The sequence below is a fragment of the Labrus bergylta genome, chromosome 23, assembly GCF_963930695.1.
Source record: "Labrus bergylta chromosome 23, fLabBer1.1, whole genome shotgun sequence".
In the NCBI taxonomy this organism is placed as follows: domain Eukaryota; kingdom Metazoa; phylum Chordata; class Actinopteri; order Labriformes; family Labridae; genus Labrus; species Labrus bergylta.
Window position 1 is genome coordinate 18,858,421 of NC_089217.1, and position 23,328 is coordinate 18,881,748.

The following is a 23,328-nucleotide window of genomic DNA, read 5'->3' on the forward strand; positions in this document are numbered from 1 at the left end:
AACAAAAGGGGCTACAGACATGGGAATAACTGTTTTAGAGAGGTCTTGGAACAAAGTACCATGTGAGGGTAGTCAGCTCACCAAAACAACAGGGGGAGCTGCTATATATGATTATGATACATTTTAACAAATGTATCAATTATTTTTTAAATATCTGATAACATAAATGTGTTAACCATCCAATTAAACTCCCCTGTGTACCCTCAATTAAATATTTATAACTTCTTATGTAAGGGAAACACTGACATTTGTATAAAAGACTACAATTCCTTAGAGTCAAGTCATACAGCTTGATACTGAATGGCGCCATAATTGTAGTCCTTTCCGTTTCCAGAAAAAGGTTGTAACTAGGATTATAAAAGGCTTACAAAAGATATATTCACTGAATATGTCACGGATCACGTGTGACCGAAGTATTTATTGTATAGTACATATATATCTATGTTAAAATAAAGTACATATATCACATAACTTCTGATATTTTTACTGTTATTCTAGAAACGGTTATTTTGGTCCCTATGTCTTTTGCAAAGCGCGAACAAAATTAGGGGTGTAAAGATGTATATCTACCCACTATATCTAATATTTACAAAAGCCGAATAGGTTTTGTGACATAATCTAGACTATATATGTTTTAAAAAGTGATGGTGCTGCTTTAATTTACACAATTTTGCGATTTTAGTAGAAATCACGTTTTGTTTTGGGAATTCTTCCAGTTTCAACTTTTAATACATAAATATACATATATCTGCTGAATATATCTTATTTAAATTACAGCCGAATTAGCAGTAACATGCAATCTCTGCAAAAATCGGTAAGAGAAACTAAAGTTGATTTCTTATTTCATACAATTTAGACAAATTAGGACTCGAATATGCCGTGGATTACAGCTTCCGCATGACGTCATTGACTCACAGCCAATGGAGAGGCTACACAAGATTTACAGTGTAAATGTACATCAATAGCTATTTTTATGGCGTTTATCTATGAATAGGGCAATTCTATACAATCATAAAAAGACTTAAGATTATTCATACATATTCGATTAAATGTATAAAATTGGTAGTCATAAAGCAAATACCATTTGGTTGTAAGCTTACATTTATTGGTTGTGCAGGGTTTTTTTTAGCAATATTAAAGAAGATATATGGCTGTAGATTGATTTATTACTCAGTTGATAGAAAAATTTGAAAATGTAATTCTGCACAATTTCAGTCACTTAAATGTTCTGTCCACAAAGGATATACAATGCCATGTGCAATATACATTATCTACTCTAATTTGTCTTCTTTTTTAAAAAGTCTTTCTTGAATGCAAGTTGTTTGTTGTTGTGGATATCTTTATGTTTGTGAAGAGGTGAAGCATTTCTAATTTCATTGTACAGTTGTATACTGACAATAAAAGCTTTTTATTTCTATTACAATCTTATTGAGATACAAAAGACAAGTCCACAATTCCCCATACATATTTTATTTTCAAGACAGAGAAAAAACAAAATAGCACCTCTGCATAAGATATCTACATGCCTTAAACCACATAGTGTTGTCCTTACCTAAAGTACTGGCTCTCTTCTGAGATGTAGACATAAAGCTACAGCCATGTGTAAAAAAAACAAGCGGCACCCTCCTGTATTGGAAAAACGCGACCTATGTGGAAGTGTAAAAGAAATGCAGTTTCTGAGTGTCCGCTTGAGGCTGACTCCATGGAATACAGAAGTCACACAGCCCATACTACCGTATTTTCCGCACTATAAGGCGCAACTTCAATGAATGGCCTATTTTAGAACTGTTTTCATATATAGGGCGCACCGGATTATAAGGCGCATAGAACAGAAGACACTGCAGTCAAACGTTTGACTGGGGTTGCGTTATGCATCCACTAGATGGAGCTGTGCTAAAGGGAATGTCAACAAAACAGTCAGATAAAACTTTATTAAGCGTTCTGACAACTCCGTTCACTCCCATGGTAACGATGTTCAAACGTTAATGTGCATATTCACAATATCTCCCAGCCTTCTTCAGTTGTAAACACGTAAAAGAAACAGTCTGATACCACTAAATCAAACGTTAGTGCATTCACAATATAGTAACTCTCGAAATTGTTCAACTTACGTATAAAACTACGTTTTCACAATAACTCAACGTTGTTCAAACGTTAATGTGCATATTCACAATATCTCCCAGCCTTGTTCAGTTGTAAACACGTAAAAGAAACACAGTCTGATACCGCTAATTCAAACGTTAGTGCATAACTCAACATTGTTCAGTTACGTATAACACGTAAAGCTCACTTTTTCAGTTCATTCCCCGTCCACGAATCCCTCGAATTCTTCTTCTTCAGTGTCCGAATTCAACAGTTGGGCGAGTACGGCATCCAACATGCCCGGCTCCCTCTCGTCATTATCCGAGTCAGTGTCGCTGAGCGCCGTGTACAACCAGTATGGATCAACCAATTAACCAATTGATCCATATATAAGGCACTCCGGATTATAAGGCGCACAGTCGTTTTTTGAGAAAATTCAAGGCTTTTAAGTGCGCCTTATAGTGCGGAAAATACGGTAAAAAGTCAATTTTAACAGCGGAAATAAACTTCTTTACAATTCATTTACAAATGATTTAGGTCTTATTAGTTAATGTCTTTATCAGCAAATATTCTACAGGGATTGATTTTATTTAATAAGCCACTCATTTTGATTTTATGAAGGATACTAGTTATTAATGACATGACCGATCCGACTGCAAGCGAACACATTTTAGTGGTTTGTAATGAGGCTAAAGACTCGCCTCAGCTGTTTGCCTGTTAGGTTGACCAGTTTGCCAAAGGTAGCATTTCCAATAGGTAGACCGTCATGAATAGGCTACAAAAACAGCTCTTCAGAAACCAATGGGTGACGTAACTCTGGCTTTATAATTCTATTTACAGTCTATGATAATTTAAAAAAACAATAACATCTTCCAATGATACAACACAGCCTCATTTATTCACTCTGAAGAAGCTTACTGAAACCTGCCTGATTTGTATTGTTTTTGTGTAATTGTTCCCGACATTTCAAAATATTTGCTTCAACCCACCAGATGAGAGCCACTCATTCACACTGTTTCCAAATCACTCTCATCAGAACTCTCATAATCTACTTCATTATGGTTCACTAGTATCTCCTCAGGCCCATCCTCCAGAAGAGAAACAGCATTTGCTCCTAATGCCTGGCTGTAACTTGAACAGACAACTTCTACAAGCCTTCTCTGAAGCAGACATAGTAGCCCACGATGCCCCTCTTCAGTGACACTGCCTAGAAAAACAAAAGAGAAATTACATCATTCCCATCAATGGAATGTTGCCCAGCTAGTCATAAACTTACTTTCATAAAGAACGACAGCTTTAGTTTTAGTGCCAAGGAATTCAGAAGGCAACAATCAATAGTCTCAAAGTGATGATGGACCTTCTGTTTGTACAAATGTTCTCCAATTTGCTATTAAATATGACTGATGTACTTTTTGACAGACCAACTCCTTCCATGTTTCAAGAACAGTTAGGCCCATTCTTCAAGCTATATTTTAATCACCAGACAGACCTTAAACTGGCACCAACATTAACAACCTAACAATAAGATGTCCTTTAGGGAGACGTTTTAAAATGATGGCAAGTCACTTTGTCCAGCCTTCAGCTTCTTTACCACCTCTTTTCTGTCTTTGTTGTCAAAATCAGGCCCAGAATGTAGCTGAGCCAACTCTTTATCCCCACAACATAAAACCAGTGCTCTTCCCCTCCTACTTCATTACCTTGCATCTTCAACTTCCTCATAACATTTGTGAAATACCATGTTCTACAGACAAATGTATCTAAAGTTCTGATATGCTGTAGGAGTGCCATTGTCACTGAAGTTAACTTCACTACATAAAATAATCAGACTAACTGTGTTTGTTCACAAATGGATTTGAGGACCTTCAAGTAGGGAGATACCATTTCTTGCATAATTCGCTCTAGTATAATTACAAGTAGGCAGGCCCAACTGGGTACTGCCTGGAAGTATTTCCCCAAATGTACCTAACAAAATAAAAATTAGCAACAGGGATTATAACTAACTCTTGATTTCTTAAAATGAACTGTCTTGGCACCATATTATCTCAACCTGCAAAATATAGTGGGTTTTCACACAGACAGACTATTGACAGGTTTTGGCCGCACATACTTAAATTGAGCTGGAGTTAATTGGAATAAAGGAAATTGACGTTAAAAACTGATTCTATAGTGGTTTTCCCTGTATGGCTCATGATTTTGGACAGTAAATGCAATAGTATAACTTCTGCAGTGGGGGTTGCATGGTGTCATTTTCTTTTAGCAGATATGTAAAGCTAGCTTCTTACCACTGCTTCTACCAGAAGACATTTCTTCTATCATTGTCCTGATGATTTCAGGCCAGCCTTCTGAGGTAGGTGCAGTGCTGTCTCATCTCTCTCATCAAAATGATCTTTTCCTCTTGAAGCCGCACTTTTGACATGAACTCCACCTTCTCCTCAATGATCCGCTCCACATCTGGAACCTGTTCAATGTAGAACTTCATTGTTTCCATGACTTTCTTCTTCTCTTTCCCGGAGTTTCCTTCGTCTAAGGTGTCTAATTTTGTTGCTGTCTATTGACATACAAACAGAAAACACACATGTACAAGCATATGTATGCAGATATCAGAAAACTAAAAGACTACTTCTTAAAACGGAAAAAACAATCAATTAATCAAAATGTAAGAAAATGAAATAACTTGAATATCATAAAAGGCAGGCCTACTTTCTTTTAAATCAAGACATAAGGTATGTGAGCTATAGACTTCTCGATACCAAAACAATCCAGATGATGCATCTGCAAGTAATATAAATGGAACATTTTTGAATGACTTATCAACTTACCAGTGTGATTATAAAGGCTGGCTTTTTTTATGGACATCAAGAAACATTTGTTTAATTGACAGCTGAAGATTATGTTGGTCGTCACCACTGGTAGCTGCAGACTCTGACAAAAACAACAGCAAGAATATCAGTATTCAATTGTTATTTAATTTATGATCAAATCAAAGCCACATCACAAATAGAAGCCAGTGAAAATACAGCTCCCACTGGCTGTCATGTTAGGAGCATGCCAACTAAGCTATGCTGATTTAAACCAAAGTCTATTATGTAGTAGTCTAATGTTGGGATATATAGAAGCCGTAGGTTACTAATCTGGAGAAACATGTCAGAATCATCGATGTCATTTACTGATATAACCAGTTATTCAATAGTCCTCCCATACTGACCATAGATAAAATACCTCCCCTGACAAAAGTTAGGATTTATTAAATGGCCCTTTGTGTTCAAAAGATAAAAAGCTAAAACAGAAATGGCCTGGCAGGTGTTACGGTGCAAATAGTGACCGCGTTAACTGGAGACTTTCAGCCGAACGCGTCTGTTGGTGTCCTGCTCACAACGGAATAGAAACGAATAGAGCCTCTTTTGTTAAATCATTCATTTACAGACGTATCTAAAGAGTGCATTTTTAGGCATTTACGTGGACACCTTTTGTGTTTATCAGCTGCGGTTACCGCGAAGAGCACTTTAGGCTGTAAGCCATCAGATGACACGGTCACTGGTCACACCGTAACACCGCCAGTTAACACGATCACTGTTTACACAGAAACAGGTCCAAATACTGATCTATCTAGTACTGGGGGATATACTACTTCCACCTTAGCTAGATATAATATTAGCCCAACTTTATCAGGTTTGGGAAAACGTTAAAGTAGAGATAGTCTTTAAACTAGCTGGGCAGCTAAATGCTATTGCTAAATGCATTTCATTACGTTACTACTTCAATTTCCTCTCATGTTAATAACCTTGGCTCTCTACCACCAAACGACATGTATTTAGCATAAAAAACAGTCATAGGCAACCACAAATATTTCAAACTTAGGTTAATAATAAGTTAATAATAAATGTTAATCCCGGGTAATTACTCTTACCTGACAGGAAGGAGGTTTGGAATACACTGAAAAGCTTCTCTTTTGTCCGCGAAGGATGTTGACATTGAGTAAATTATCGCCCCCTGCTGGTATGGCACAGATCACAGGCGTGAACATTTGACGCTGAAGACAGGCAATGCGTGACACTGACACGCATCCTCTAGTGGACCAACGTGTCTATTACACGTTTTGGCATGATACCGGGTTGGTATGGCACTTTGAAGACATTTCCTAAAGTGCACTGTATGTCTTGCTTCTTGATTGTTAAATAGAAACGTAAGAGAGGTAACTTTGTCTTTTCATACAGTTCTCCAACTGTGATAGTATCGTCCAATGAATGCTGCTGAAAATTGGTCAAATCAATGTCAAAATCAGTAAGGGTACCCTCTGCATTTTTCCATCTGGAAAAAACAAGTGCAGAGCCTTTTCTAGCAAGTTCTTTTTTTTACTTTCCGTTGAGACACTCTCTTTTCTGGTCCCTCCGCCCTTTTTGGTGTGTACCTGCACAAATCCTCCTTCTCTGAAATGCATCCATCCTATCTCAATTTTTCTCTGATTCTTTTGGGCGTTCTTTGGAATAGTGTGATGTTCTCTTTCAGGCACATGCTCACCCTTGCTTCTTGATAGTTTTCCTCTAAGCCGCTCAAAAACCTTCATCTTGCGACTCCTTGGTTCGTTTTCCTTGCGTTTGCAGTATCCAAAAACAGCTAGCCGATCACCATACAGATGCAGATGTGAGGCAACGTTTTGTTTACACATACAGGAGAATTTCACAAATGAACATGTGTGTCAGGGTGATTATTTTGTTTGGCTTGTTTTTTTTTTTTCACCAGTCAACATCTAGCCTAATCACACTGATGATTGAATTCACTAGAAAGGACCATGCCACAACAGTATTAGTTTGAACATTTAATGTGAATTGTAAATGTAAGATATATTGACAGATGTATGTGTATGAGAGGGGTGTAGGTGTGAGATGGCCATCGTCTTTCAGGCTGGTCTAGGAGGTTGATCGGGCGAGCGAGAGACTCAGAGTGGGGGTTCCGTCTCAGGTATGGATCCACCCAAACTGATTACGGCCCCAGACTGTACCTGAAGTGAGAGAGACGAGGGAGAGGCATGTGTCAAGTTGGATGGGAAGGGATGAGGGGGGAGAGAAGGGATGAGGAAGGAGAGTGTAGTGGAAAAATACTGTCTGTCTGTCATCCTTGAACTTAAAAGACTTAGATGTTCGCGTCATTTAGCAATTAAAAACTGTTTCTCTGTATGGCCTTGGTCTGCATCTCCAACAGGTACCCTCCTCATTATCTGAGGTAATGAGGTAACAGGTACCTTATAAAGAAGCTTGCATAGATAAATCACCAGGCAAACTAGAAGAAGCTGTAGCCACTAGGGCAAGCTGAAACCAATGACCATGTATTACTCATGTATATGCAATATACCTACACCCTGTGAATGTATAAATATGCTCTGCAACCGGGACTGCCCCGGGAATCTTGCACTTGTGACTGATGTTACTTTTGTAGCTGATTACCCCTTTTGCAAAACAACTCTTACTATATGCAATAAAATACACAAAGACAAAAGACTTTGACTTGAGATCTTTTATTACCAACAGAAAAATCCACAACAAGGGAACAGATGAGGAAGGAGAGTGAATGGATGAGAAGTAGGGAAGGGGGGGTGGGTAGAAGGATCTGAGACAAACGGGATGTGGTGAGGTGACCAGGTGTAAATAGGCTGTCAGGTAATTACAGGTGTGGTTTTAGGCGTGATCCTGCTACTGAACCTCAGTAAATACATTAACTCCATTTTTCGGAGGAGTGGAGCAGACAAAAGATGGAGATATTATGCATTTGTGACCTTTAATAATAAATTATTATTTTTTATTTACCCAGGGCAGTGAACTGGGAAAGGATGCTGCTCACCTGTTAGTGAGCAAAGTTCCTGTAAAACTGCTTTGTTATCTGTTGTTTGAGCTGGCGTTTTTATTCATTATCGTCCAGATTTTGACACATCACTGGATATCTAAACAATGGTTGAATGTAGGGAGGAAAATCTTATGAAGGGTAGCTGTCGTCTTCATCTTTATTTTGTTTGGGTGTAACTTCTGTTTAATTTTATAGATGCTGGGAAAACAACATGTTTCTATTAGTGTCTACTTTGAAGGTATTTTTTAACGTTTTCTATACCTCTTTTATGCTGCATGCTTTAAGCTCTTTGCTTCTGATTTTTGTTTTTAATTGAACCCCTGTATCACATTTACTTGTTTTGTTACTGGATACTTTAGGGATAGGAGATACTCTTCACTGTTTGAGTTCAAGCTCTGATATAAAACCCCATGTCATATATCATACTTTATCAATCTATGATCCCATCAGCTAAAAAGCACATGTTCAGTTTGATAAATCTAGTTAAAAATAGTCCTCCATTTAGAGGTAAACTCCCTGTTTGGCAACATATAATTATCACATTCTTGATTGACTAGATTAGTTTGATGTTGAAAGCTAGACATGATAACACACTATAAATATTCAGAGGTTTTTATGACTGAGTTAAGTATCTTCAAGAAGAATTCATATGATAAACTTAACACAGAGTCTGTTTCCCCTTTTTGTTGTTTTAATCCAGTACCAGAGGACTCACCATGTGGCTAAAAGGTCACCATGTGGCTGAAGCCAGGACAGGAGTGATGTGGTCCCATTTCCTGGTTCTGGTCAGTACACGAGCTGCAGCGTTCTGGACCAGTTGAAGAGTCTTTAGGGACTTGCCAGAGCACCCTGACAAAAGAGAGTTACAATAATCCAGTCTTGAGGTAACAAATGCATGAACTAGTTTTTCTGCATCATTTTGCGACAGGATATTCCTGATCTTGGATATATTACGAAGGTGAAAATAGGCTGTTCTTGAAACTTGTCTGATGTGAGAGCTCAAAGACATATCTTGATCAAAAAGAACTCCTAGATTCCTTACAGTGGTGCTAGATGTCAGTCTGATGTCATTAAGGACAGTCAAATCACTAGAAAAAGTCTCTCTGAGGTTCTTAGGGCCTAGCACTATAACTTCAGTCTTATCTGAGTTAAGTAGCAAAACATTTCTGGTCATCCAGGTCCTAATGTCCTTAAGGCACGTTTCTAGCTGACATAACTGACTGGTGCCATCGGGCTTCATTGATACATACAGCTGAGTATCATCTGCATAACCATGAAACTGTATGGAGTGTTTCCTCATAATATTTCCCAGAGGAAGCATATATAATGTAAAGAGAATTGGTCCAAGCACTGAACCTTGTGGGACTCCATGGCAAACTTTAGTGTGCATAGAGGACTCATCATTAACATGTACAAACTGAGATCGGTCTGATAAGTAGGAACACTTAGACCTAACAAGATGAGCACAGACAGAAGTCCCCTGTCTGAAGCTAGAAGTAGATAGTTTGTAACTCTAACTAGTGCAGTCTCAGTGCTATGGTGGACTCTAAATCCTGACTGAAACTCCTCAAATAAACTGTTGTCATGGAGAAAGTCACACAGCTGTTTAGCTACCACCTTCTCCAGGATCTTCGAGAGAAAAGGAAGGTTGGATATAGGCCTGTAGTTAGCCAGAGTTCCTGAATCCAGAGTAGGCTTTTTAAGTAGAAGTTTGATTACCGTTACTTTAAATGCCTGGGGTACATAGCCTGCCAGTAAAGACGAATTGATCATAACTAATATAGAGTTGCTAACCAAGGGAAAAACGTCCTTAAACAGCTTGGTTGGGATTGGGTCCAAAAGACAGGTTGACGGTTTTGACGCAGAAAAAATGGAATATAGCTCTGAAAGGTCGATTGGAGAAAAACAGTTGAGACTAATATCTGGTCCTGGAACTGTCTCTACTGTATCAGATGTATCCGCACCAGGTAAGGGCAGGAGGTTACCAATTTTGTCTCTGATGTCTAGAATTTTGTTGTTGAAAAAGCTCAGGAAGTCATTACTGCTGAGGGCTAGAGGAATACAAGGCTCAATGGAGCCATGACTCTCTGTCAGCCTGGCTACAGTGCTGAAAAGGTATCTAGGATTGCCTTTGTTTTCCTCGATTAGAGAGGAGTAGTAGGCAGCTCGAGCGTGACGTAGAGCCTTCATATATCTTCTATGACTATCCTGCCAGAAAAAAACGAGATTCTACCGTTTTGGTCGAGCGCCATATTCTTTCAAAATTCCACGACGATTGTTTTAGAGTACAGGTTTCTGATTTGAACCATGGAGCCACTCTCCGCCGCTTGACAACCTTGTGTTTCAGGGGTGCAATCGAATCAAGAGTAACTCTCAGTGAATCCACTGCACTTTCAACAAACTGATCTAGCTGAGAGGGACTAAAGCTATCATAAGAGTTTCCAACTGGGTTGAAACACGGTACTGAATCAAAAACAGCTTCCTTAAATCTAGCCACAGCACTATCCGACAAACTTCCGAGAGCACACCTCTTCCGAGCAGAGGTAATTCTGGTAGGACAAAGTTGAATGTAATAAAAAAAAAAGGTCTGATAGAAGAGGATTTTCTAGGAAAACTGTAAGGTTATGGATTTCAATGCCATAAGCTAAAACAAGATCCAGAGTGTGGTTGAAACGATGAGTAAGTTCGTTTACACCCTGTGTGAAACCAATAGAGTCTAATAGTGACATGAAAGCTGTGCTCAGGCTATCATTATCAACATCCACATGGATACTGAAGTCACCTACAACAATTATTCTATCACTGCTAAGGACTAAATCTGATAAAGATTCTGCAAATTCTGATAGAAGCTCAGAGGAGGACGGTAAACTACAACAACTAGAACTGGCTGAAAGGTTCTTGAGACTGGATGTGAAAAACTAAGAACAAGGCTTTCAAAAGAAGAAAAATTCAGCTTTGGTCGAGGGTTAACTGGAAGTCCAGAATTAAAAATAGCTGCTACTCCACCACCTCGTCCGGTGTCTCAAGGTGTATGAGTACAAAAATGACTGGGAGGAGTGGATTCATTCAAACTAACATATTCATCTTGACACAGCCAGGTTTCAGTCAAAAAAAGAGTTGATCAATATGCTGATCTGATATCAGATCATTCACTAAAAGAGATTTGGATGCTAAGGACCTAATGTTCAAAAGTCTGCAGTGAATCTTCTGGTTTTTTAGCAAAATCATATTCGTAGTCTTGATTCTGATGAGATTTTGACGATTTACGCCGTTTGGATGACTTATAAAAACGGGTCTGGGCCGGGGGACAGACACAGTACCTATAGTATAACTACAGTTCGATTCAGAATTACAGCTATAGTGACTGGGAGACAGATCTAAGGGGGGCGCAGAGAAGCGTGTAAGACTGCAGCTCTGCCTCCTGGTCTGAAATCTGTCATCTGCATGTATCTTTACTGTTTGTGCATTTTCTCTACTTTTGTGCCTAACACTTACACCAAAAATGGATAAAAATGGTGACCAAGTCCTCTACCTAGCCAAGAAGAGTCAACACCTTCTCTTCACAAGACGACTGGACAATGGACGTGCAAGGCCACCCTCAGGTAAACATGAACAGTTGAACAAACCTAAACCTTTCTTGGGAATTGTACATCTTCTGATAATACTGCTCCTGGCTGGTGATGTTGAAATAAATCCTGGACCTTCAATGAAGGTGCTAAACCTTCACAGCTAATTGGGCTACAGCCACAGTTAGCATGGCTACAACTACAGCTAGCAGGGCTACATCCACAGCTAGCATGGCTACAACTACAGCTGGCAGGGCTGCAGCCACAGCTAGCAGGGCTACAACCACAGTTAGCATGGCTACAACTACAGCTAGCAGGGCTACATCCACAGCTAGCATGGCTACAACTACAGCTAGCAGGGCTGCAACCACAGCTAGCAGGGCTACATCCACAGTTAGCATGACTACAACTACAGCTAGCAGGGCTACATCCACAGCTAGCATGGCTACAACTACAGCTAGCAGGGCTGCATCCACAGCTAGCAGGGCTACAACCACAGCTAACTGGGCTACAACCTCAGCCAGCCAGGCTACAACCACAGCCAGCCGGGCTACAACCACAACTGGCAGGGCTGCAACCACAGCTAGCAGATTCACGCCACCAGCAGTGCAAGGATATCAAACTGAGGAACCCAGTAATGAAACAGCATCGCGCTACAAAATTATTTCAAACACTCTATCAAGCTAAGACAGTCTGGGATCCAAAGTGCAAGCCCGGTGGCTTATTTGGGGGACACTTAAACATCAGGAGCATGACTCAAAAACGGGAACAACTACAACATATATTAGGCAATTCTAATGTTGACTTTTTAGGACTGACAGAAACATGGCTCATTCGCTCCTCTCCAGAAGCTGTAATAAATATACCTGGATACAACACCTTTAGAAGAGACAGGGGTAAGGGCAGGGGTGGGGGGGTTCTCTTATACATTAAAAACACCTTAAAATGTGAGCAAATTGAATGGCCTAGTGAAGTTGGACTTGAATGTATGTGTGTGACTATTTCTCTTTAATCTGAAATGTCATTTATTGTAATTTGTATTTACTGGAAGCCATCTGCAAAGATAGATTTTTATGATCAACTGGAACTTCTTCTGGACTATTGTAACTTAGACAAAGAGTTGATTATCATGGGTGACTTGAATATTAACTGGGATGATAAGAAGGATAGAACAAATCTCAAGCAAATTACTGGCCAATTTAATCTTAAACAAATAATAGATAAACCCACCAGAATAACTCCTCGTTCCTCAACCAGAATAGACTTATTATTTACAAATCATCTTGAAAGAATTAAAAAAAAACTACAATCTACTAACAGGAATCTCAGATCATAATATAATTTTGTTCTCACGAAAACTCTCAAAAACAAGATTTCCCAACTCATACACAACTAGAAGTTGTCATCAGTTCATTCCACAAAACCAAATTCCAAGTCTGGACGCAGCTTTCAAAGAGAGTGACTGGAGTGAAACTCTCATGAGTGAAAATATAGAAAATGGTTGTGATGTATATTTGGTTTAAAACTAAATTAAATAATGTCACCATTTCTGAGAAAGGGAAAACAAAAAGGTTACCTGCCTAGGGACAACAGATGGAAACTAGCACTTCTGCTATAACTTTTACATTTTTACAGCTGTAATTGTTACAGCTGTTCATTTATATGCACTGTCCCTAACAAATAAATTAAAAAAATAAATATTCCTTAAAGATTCAAACTGGGAAAACTTGTGTTTTCCGTGTAAGTCTTTAAAGTTATGACATTTTCACAGAAAATAACATCTTAATGATACTTTATTGCTAGTAGTAATTAAATAAATACTCATTGGAGACAGCAGGGAAAATGTATACATGACATGCACACAAACTTGATGCCCTCCCTGCATGCAATAAAAGAAAAAGAATCACAGGTATTTACATGATTAAGCAGTTAAAAGGTCAAATGTGATTTAGTTGGACTTTAAATACTCTTAAAATATGACAATTGATTCTGCACTGTGACTTCTTAAGACATGAAATGTTGAATATGTTTTTTAAATTTTGTTAATAATAGTAATTCTGAAGGTACAGAAGTGTCCACTAGAGTTGACATCACGCAACTCTATAATGCGAAACATTTTTATTTATTTATCTTGTAGTGCATAAACAACGATCAGAATTCTTCCCCTTTCAAAATCACATTTCCAGTTTTCACATGTCAATTGGGGTGGAGAGATCCATTTAAATTTAAGTTTTGAATATAATAATATAAAGTCTTTGAGTTTTTGAGTGTTCCTGTTGAAAAAAGGAAAAACATGTTTGATGAGCTAAAACTGATTGATGAGCTCAGTTCAGTTTCCTAAAGGATGCCTGAACAGCATTTAATGGGAGAAAATCAATTCATGAAGAGTAACCAAACCATCACAACATCAGTTAGTTTCATGTTTCTGTTTATGATGCATCTGTATGGAAGGGAGTAAAACGCTTTATAAATTCAATGTAAGTTAGTTCCGAGATTGCAAACCAAAAGATGCTTTTACTTTCGTCCACATATTTGGTGTGACTGTGGTCCATTTAACCATTTGAATGTCCCCTAATGGGACGTCTATGAAAGCTAAGGCCTGTTGGGGAGTAACAAAAACTTTTTTCAATGCTGAGCCAGAGTGTGTCTGACGGCCAAATTCCACCAGCTTCCACTGTCTCAGCTCGGCCAGTCCGGAGCAATCCGTAGCAGTTACACAAGGCTGCTATTTTTGCCAGATGCCGGAGCACGGTGCATCAATTAACCACAGAAAAGACTGGGAGGGGAAGTCATTTTCCATTTAATAATAAATTGTACTTAAATTTGATGGTGAAGACATGTTTGAAACAGTTGGGACAGTGGCAACAAAATAGTATACAAGTTGTAAAATGCTTTAAATAACAGCTGATGAAACATCTTACAGTTAATAAGGTTAACAGGAAACAGGCGAGTAACATTTCTAGGTATGAAAAGAGCATTGCAGAGTGGCTTGTCTTTGTGAAGTCAAGATGCGGTCGATGTTTTCTTGTCCACTGACATCCACATATTAAATCCCTTGCAATCCTGTAACTTTTTTTTATTGTGTAGCGATCATGGCAGTATATTTGAAAAATCTTCCATCCTCTTTTAGTTTAAATTAGTCCATTTGTTTGATACATCGTTGTAACCATCCTCCTTTTTTTCGACCCCTTGTCAGATTAACTTTTCATCTTCCTCAAGAAAGTGTTGGGGTTGTATCAAGTCAACTTTGGTTATATTCTTTAATAATTATATAGAATTATTAATAATTAAATAACAATATCATTAAACTATGTTTAATCTCGTTTGGGGCACCACCCTGTAATCAGGGAAATATAACCAAAATATCACTCAGATCAGTCTCAAATTAGTTACTTAATTACTAATATTATTAATAATTAATAACTATATTTAATAAATTGAAGGCGTGAAATCCGTACACAAAGCCCTCGCACCCAGCTTATATCACAATGTAAATACACCAGTAATCACAAACAACTGCTCTCTTAAAATTATAACAGAATTTATTTAAACAAAGCAACATCAACCCAAAATCGATGAACTTAATCAAAAAAAGAACTATTATAAACTAATCTAAGCAAACAAACATTATCATGCAAGGCTTGTGGAAGAAGTGTAAAAGTGTAGTTGTGTGTGTGTGTGTGTGTGTGTGTGTGTGTGTGTGTGAGAGAGAGAGTTAGAGTGAGAATGAGAAAAAGCCATGTGGTGATGTCACATGGGGATAAAATGGTGGACAAAGAACAAAGGGAGCCGTGTGGCTCGGCCTTCTTGAACTCTCTGAGATAAGTTCAGTAACTATAACTTACACACCAGAAAGCCAGTGGCCGGACTTTGATTCAGCGGCGGGTACACTGGTCGTTCTGATGGGAAGCTAGCACAGCGGTGAATAAAACACACAGTTAGGCGAACACAGCAGTTCAGCAACAATAAAAGAAATGTAGCAGCTAACAACAGATAACAGGACAATTATCAGTTGTTACCATAACAAACACTTAAACTATTTCTGCCCCAACAAAAGCCTCTTAACACTGGGATCACTTTCCTGGTGATTGTTGCAAGGTTGATCTTCAATGGTAAATGGACTTGAGCTTACATAGCACTTTTCTAGTCTTCCGACTACACTACACTTTTACACCACCTAATCCCATTCATACACCGCCGCTGAAGCAGAAGGAGCAATTCAGGGTTAAGTGTCTTGCCCAAGGACACATCAGACATGTTGCTCAACCCTCGACCTTCCGGTTGAGAGGCGACGACTCTACCAACTGAGCCACAGCTGCCCTGGCTATTCTGTTCAACAGATTTGGGCAGCTTTTCCTTGGCAGATGAAGAGGGAAATGGCAGCAGGAGTCAATGCAATATTGTATTTCTGGTTTCAGGAGGCGATTTCCTTGTGTCTTCTCGTGATGGACTAATACTGGGTCTTTTGAGATAACAAAGAGCAAGGCCTTTAACCTACTATTTGGTAAATTGTCTTGAGATAACATTTGGTATGAATTAGCTCTATACAAATAAAGATTAATTGATTGAGATATTAACTCTCTCACTGAACAAATGCACATCTATTAGCCCTATTTGGTGCATATGTAGGACAAGAGAATGTCAATCATATTCTTAACAATAGGACGGCCTGGGTGAATGTTGTGAGGCAGGTGGTGGGCCAGAGTCATCTCCCAAGCGTCGACTAATCGAACATTAAATCCTTTGAACACAGCTCTGAGCACCTTGTCCCGCTGTAGTGCGTGCCAGTCACTGTAGTTTAATGATTCAGAAGGTGTTAAACCTCTGAGGTTTGCAGTCCTGATGACCACCAGCGTGTCTGGAGCCCTGTTCAACAGACGAATCACCGCCCTGCGGATGCTCTGAAGTCGTCTGATGTAGAGCTCAATTGGGAAAGGGCTGAAGTGGGCCCAGATGCTAAAAACTACAACTGTGTTGGTGCCACCTACCAACCCGTCAATTTCATTTGCAATGTAACGCAGCTCACTGGTTGGGACGTAGATAAAACTAAGAGGAGGACCATGGACACGGTATGTTACCAAGATGTTTTTTGCATTGTCCCATATCATGTAAAGTCCAGTTTGCTTCGGACTATTCCGGTTAATCTCCTTAGCATCTGAAAGTATGACAGAAGGAACAAGTTTAGCTGTTATATAAATAATAAACTTTCACCTGAAATTACTGTGAATCAACTACCTGGAAGTGAAGCATCAAGGTACTCAAACCACTGCCTTAGGGTGGAGTCTCCATACATGTGGACCACCTTTCCTTTCAGACACTGACTGATGGCAGAGGAGTTGTTGAATTGGTGGACTTTGGTGCCACCTAGTGATCGCCACACACCCTGGTAGTAATACCCAGAGAGTCCAGACTTCCCACTGCCTTGATCGACCTCAGGTTGCCCTAAAACATATTGATCAAGCTTTTGGTTATTAAAGTCATTGTTTTATCATGTATTGTCAACAGATCCCATAAAAAGACCAAAACATGGTCTCTCCTTTACCTTGCTTATTTCACTTGAGACAACATCATATTATAACACAAAAAAAATATTCATTCAAATTTTTACACAAGACTCAGTTTTAGCTTTTTTCCAGTGCAGATAAGTGTATTTATTGGATTTGTCTGAGCAGCAGAAAAATATGCATTAAAGTGCTCAGCAGGACAGTGTATGTCTCGAATGCACATGTTTATTGTGGTTAAGGTAAATGTTACCAAATTCATTTTATAAGAAAATGTTGATTATTGAAAGCTAAATATTTACAGATGTTAATTAGTTTAGTATTTTTAAAGGGGACATTTTATGACAAATCCACTTGTACAGTGTTTTTGAACATATATTTGGGTAACCTGAGAGTCTACTGACCCACAAAATATGAAACAAATCCATCCCGTCCTTTGTTTGTAGTTTGCATAAGTCTTACAAGACAGAGAAAAATGCTCCGTTTCAAATTTTCTCAGCTTGTGATGTCAAAAGCTGGATTCTGGTAAAAAAAAAAAGAATACCCTCCCTACCCCTGATATCTCCACCCATGGACTCCATCCCCAGCCTAGAACAAAACTTTTGTGCAGGTCTGCCATTTTAAGTCTTTCTACAGAGGATTGATGTCTACCAGGAAAACTCAAGGCGGCTCATTGCATTTAAAGAGACACACACACCAAACCGGAGTGTTCTGAGAGAGCTGGTTTATACAGGGTCACAAACCTCCTCTGGTGCTTGATTCATGTTATATTTTGACCGAAGCACAGCACAGATGTTTCATTTAGACCACAGGGGACTGTTTGAAAAGGGCTATAATATGTCCTCTTTAATAGTACTTAAAATAAATCTTGTTTTGAGCGTAAATGAAATAAATGCTTGCAGCTCCATCTCAGTTTTGTGAATAGAATCTGGTTAGTTTATTTATTTTTTCTTTATATGGGATATCTTTTCTACAAGGCAAAGAGATAAACAGCTATTGTCACTTTATTTTTTTATTGTGTAGTACTTCATTCCGCCAATGCTCTGGCTGGAATACAAAGAGGAAGGTTTTATTTATTTTTACCAAACCATTTTTATTTTCAAGTTCACATGGATATCTTTAAAATGTGGAAGTAGAAAAGTTGTGCTTTACCTTTCATTGGAGGCAGCACCATGACATTGGCCGGTCCTGAAGAGTGAATGAAGACTTTCAGGTTGACTTTGCTGGGGGGAAAAAACTCCCATTAAGAATCTTCTAAACACACTACATTATGTAAATGTCAAACATGATTTAACAAATGGTAACACTTTAGTTTTATTAAATTACTCTGCCTCCATATTTGGACTAAAAATATACACTTCATAGTTTTGTTGATGAGTGTCAACTTTAATTGTTCAGATTAAGTATTTTGGTAGGTATTATCTTACACTATAAACATCTTAAGATTTCATCTTTGCCACCTGTAGTTACAAACACAACATTTTCCAGCAGGTGACACATACTATATACTTACAGTCATTACAAAACTAGATGCAACTTTTCTACTGCTGTGCTCCCTCACCTTTGGAAAAGCTTCTCCTCTTTGTCCTTGAGTCTTACATTGAATCCGTCTCTCATGTGGTTAATCCTGTCATCACAGCTCAGCTTCTTTGGCTTGCAGCAGAACCAAGGCTCGCCTGTACGGAGGTCAGTGTAGTTGCACTGTGGCTGGTTGGTTTGACGTAGGCAAACATTACAGGAGGTAGTTTCAGAGCTTGAACCTGAGCGGAAGAGGCTTTTAAAGAGAACCCTTTCAGGATGTTCTCTATTCAGCCTGTGCAGAACTGTGACAGCCTCACTTGAGTGGACAAGCGTCACCTGATAAAACAAAACACAAGAGCTTTAAAGGTATAGCATACACCATTTGCATGCTATTTTTTGTGTGTATAATTTGATTGTGACTATTGATTGACGATCTCCTCATTGCTTCTGACTCCGGCTTACTTTCCATCCTCATCCTTCTTGACCTGAGTGCAGCCTTTGACACTATCTCACACCCCATCCTCCTCAGTAGACTCTCCTCCATTGGCATCACTCACACCTCCCTTACCTGGTTCCACTCTTATCTCTCAGGCCGCACTCAGTTCATACAGCTCAAATCCTTCAAATCCGCGCCTTCCCCAGTCACTACAGGTGTGCCCCAGGGCTCTGTCCTGGGGCCCCTTCTCTTCATCACCTACCTTCTCCCCCTTGGCAATATTTTCCGTAAATTCAATATACTTTTCCACTGCTTTGCGGATGACACCCAGCTCTACCTCTCCAGTAAACCAAACTCCACACTTCCACCCTCCTCCCTCACTTCTTGTTTATCTGAAATAAAATCCTGGTTCTCCTCAAACTTCCTTAAATTAAACAGTGATAAAACCGAGATCCTTCTCGTCGGCACTAAATCCTTATTATCCAAAGTTGGCAGTTTCTCCCTCACTATTGACAGCTCCTCAGTTTCCCCTTCCCCTCAGGTTAAGAGTCTGGGTGTCATCCTCGACAGCACACTATCGTTCAAATCCCATGTCAATAACATTACCCGGCCTGCATACTTCCACTTACGAAACATCAACCGTCTCCGCCCCTCCCTCACCCCCCATACTGCCTCCATCCTTGTCCACAGCCTCGTCACCTCCCGTATTGATTATTGTAATTCTCTCCTCTTCGGCCTCCCTCATAAGTCCCTCCATAAGCTCCAACTGGTTCAAAACTCTGCTGCCCGTATTGTCACCAAAACCCCCTCATACCATCACATCACCCCCATCCTACAGCAACTCCACTGGCTCCTGGTGAATCAAAGAATCATCTTCAAACTCCTCCTGTACACCTTCAAGGCCATCCACAACCTTGCCCCCCCATATCTGTCTGACCTCCTTCACATTGTCACTTCAGCCCGCTCCCTCAGATCCTCCTCCTCCATCCACCTCACCGTTCCCTTTGCCCGCCTCAGCACCATGGGGGGCAGAACTTTCAGCTGCTCTGCTCCCCAGCTCTGAAACTCTCTGCCACCAGACATTCGCAATATTGACTCTCTCCAGACTCAAAACCCATCTGTTCAAGATCGCCTACTCACTCTAACTTTTTAACTGTAATTACACTGTCCACAATTCCATTTCTTTATTGTATGCTGTTTTTGTTATCCATCGCTGTTTTTAAAAATGTTGATTGTTGTACAGTGTCCTTGTGTGTCCTGAAAGGCGCTTATAATTAAAATGTATTATTATTATTATTATCATTAAGGACGATTGGCCCCCTGCTGTGCCATACCCACATGGCCAGGACTAACCATGCCCAAAAGGACGATTACCTCTTGTACATAACGTCGTAATTCAACACATGCACGCTTTATGTTATTATGAAGCGTGCTCAGTTTAAAAACAGGCGGACGAGCGAGAGAGAGAGAGAGAGAGAGAGAGAGAGCGAGAGAGAGAGAGTGAGAGAAAAAGAGACGCGCAGTCGAGTCCGTGTCTGTACCTCAGAGAAAAACACAGAGAGCATGACAGCTACTTTACTGACTTTGCAGCTCATTTTAAAGAGCCCATATTATGCCCTTTTTGGGGTTCATATATTTAATCTATGTACCTACTAAAGTATGTTCGCAATAGCTAAAGTTCGAAAAAAGTGTCTGTTTTCATGTTCTGTTGCTCCATGCACCGGCTCACTTCTGACTCTCTCTCTAAGGCTCTGAAGTGCCCACGTTCAGAGTCCCCACGTGTGCCAAGTCTGATCTGATTGGTCGGCCTGTCGGCTCTGCCGTAATTGGTCAGTCGCTCAGCACGGTTCTCGGAAATGTCCCGCGTCTTTTACCATATTGGGAATGCAGCCACTGGCTCTGTCCGAGGGGAGCATAAACATTAGCACCTTAGCGCTACGGCATATCGTGGGCGTGCCACAGAAGTTAACGTGCGTGCAACATGAGCTGCTGGGCTTGCCACAACGAGCCAATGGGCTTAGATCAGTGATCTCACACTGACAAGACGTCACACTGGCAAATGTTTTCCGAGGGGGGCTAGAACCGAGCGTTACATGCAGCTAATGCTACAGCTAACAGGAGGACAGAGGAGAAGCCGCGTTTACGCAGACTTTGAAATTTTGCACATAGATGTGCCTAAACATGCACAGGACACTTGGAAAACACACTATAAGAGTATATAAAACCAGAAAAAGCATAATATGGGCCCTTTAAGCCATTTTAATCAGACACAGCCATAAATAATTACACAGCCATTAAATAATGAACAACACAGAGAACATGACAGCTTCTTTGTGTCTTATATTGTTTCATGTTAGTCAGATACAGACATGAAACTCTGGATTTCTCCATAATGAAGGCTGTCAGCGTTGTGTACCCGCGTGCTTGTGCTCGTGCATGAAGTGTACCGTGCTGAAGCACACCTCTCCAAAGTGTGCCAAAGCCAAGGAAGGGTACCGTGTCTGAGCAAGATATGGAGCGGTCCCACTGGTCAAACGAACTGGACTTTAGTGTTGAAGCGTGCTTGGGCACGGTACTGATGGCCAGTGTGACCGCGCCCTTACATACCAGCTCCCAGTCTTAATGCGTCTCTAGATAGTGTCCTGGAGAAATCTTAAAGCATCCATCCCTAATAAACCAAATTCTCTCTGGAGGTGTTCGTAAGATTTCAATACTTCCCCTTGAAAGAGCTGATTAACGGTAGTTAACCCTTTGTCCGACCATTTTCTGAAGCTGTTAACAGTTTTAATAGGTAAAAATCCTGGAATAGCTACAATTTTAAATGTCCTGGTTATAGAAGTAAAAAGATGAAATTGTTTTTTTTATATCCAGCCAAGTCTTCATCGTGAATTTTATCCATTCATTCTTTATTTTTAACTTCTTCCAGTTCACTTGGCTTAGAAATGGAAGCCCCCTTAAAGGGATGTCTGGACATGAATTTTGTTCTATACTGACCAGGCCGGTATCAATATCGTTAGTTATCCATGCTATTAAGGTCCTCAGTTGTGCTGCTCAGTAGTAGTATTTGAGGTTAGGTTTTTCTTTGGTAGTAATAGTGTCTTAAGTCTTACTCTTGGTTTCTTGTTCTGCCATATAAACTTTGTTATCAGTTTGTCGAGGACGTTGAATATTGCCATAGGGACTCCGGGTCCAATGATAGTTTTTTAAATTAATTTGCTGGCTTTGACAAACTTATTATTGCTGGTGACTTTAATATCCATATTGATGATCCCTCTAATGGTCTTTCAACTGAGTTTTTAAAAATCACTGAGTAACCTAGTACAGCATGTATCTGGGCCAACTCACAACAGGGGCCACACATTAGATTTTACTCTAGGTTTGGCCTTGGAAAACGTTTTTATCTCAGATCATTTGTGTGTCTACTTCAGCACTGTGTTTGATACTGCCCCAAAATACCCCAGCAGTACTATTTGTTCATGTATCTTTAATGAACATAGTGCTTCTAAATTTTCTAATTATTTTTCCCTTGGCCAAATAAACCAAACTCCATCTTTACTATCTCAACACAGTTACTTAGTTGACTTAGTTAATAGCTTTAGAAGTAGCGGCCGAAGCAACAGAGTCCGCTACACAACGCTATAATGAGAATATTTGACTTTAAATCAATGTTATGTGTAGTCCAATGGAATGACAACATCCACAAAAGAGCGGAGAACAACATACTGATGAACAGAAAATATAATGCAGCGTTTTAATTACGTGCATTGGGTGGTCACGTGCAGACACTTGACTGCTGCACCGTGCGGCAGTCTCTGTATATAAACGTCATTCTCTTCCCATTGGCTTGATGTGAATTCTCCGGAGAATTTGCTGCGGTGTTCTCACATCAGCTCACTCAGACTTTTTGTGGAAAAAATACTAGGGGTCTGGCCGGAGAAACTCCGGGTAAAGTCTGCGCGAAAAATTTGGCTGTTTGCGTTCACATATAGCCTAAAGCCCCTCCGGGGACCCTAATCTCCAGCGTTTTTCAGGAGATTTCCATAAGTGTGAAAAGGGTTTTATTAACCCTGCCCCCCCAGCTCTGTCAGCTTCCTCAAATGCTGACTGTGAAAAGTCTTTTTTCCTCAAAAAAATCATGGATATTAGGTCTAATATTGTACCAACGACAACTGCACATATTTACAATTATCCTGTCTGTTCTGAACTGCTCAACCATTTTCAATTAATTTCTCTTACTGAGCTTATCGATACTGTGTCTCACATGCGTACCACCTCAAGCCCTATTGATATCTTACCCACCTCACTCCTGAAAGAGGTTATTGGTACAATTGGCCCCAGCTTACTTCATTTCATTTTATTTTAAACAAGGAAGCATCCAGCCCTT

The 23,328-nt window shown here is 39.8% G+C and overlaps 1 protein-coding gene and 1 long non-coding RNA gene across 3 annotated transcripts in view; both read right to left on the reverse strand.

Moving 5' to 3' along the window:
• Positions 1-6,885: 6,885 nt before the first annotated feature.
• The window catches only part of LOC114917303 (uncharacterized), a 34,510-nt gene continuing 18,067 nt past the window's right edge, over positions 6,886-23,328 (reverse strand). Inside the window, exons 2-3 of the long non-coding RNA XR_010665148.1 lie at positions 8,636-8,769; positions 6,886-7,081 (exon numbers count right to left, since the gene is read on the reverse strand). This is a non-coding gene — a long non-coding RNA (uncharacterized lncRNA). The remainder of the gene's footprint in view (positions 7,082-8,635; positions 8,770-23,328) is intronic.
• LOC110001769 (NXPE family member 3) overlaps positions 15,011-23,328 on the reverse strand; it is a 76,419-nt gene continuing 68,101 nt past the window's right edge. For both annotated transcript variants that reach the window (XR_010665143.1, XR_010665144.1), the window contains exons 7-9: positions 18,549-18,844; positions 18,140-18,210; positions 15,011-16,928 (exon numbers count right to left, since the gene is read on the reverse strand). The gene's annotated coding sequence lies outside the window, so the exon portion shown is untranslated. The remainder of the gene's footprint in view (positions 16,929-18,139; positions 18,211-18,548; positions 18,845-23,328) is intronic.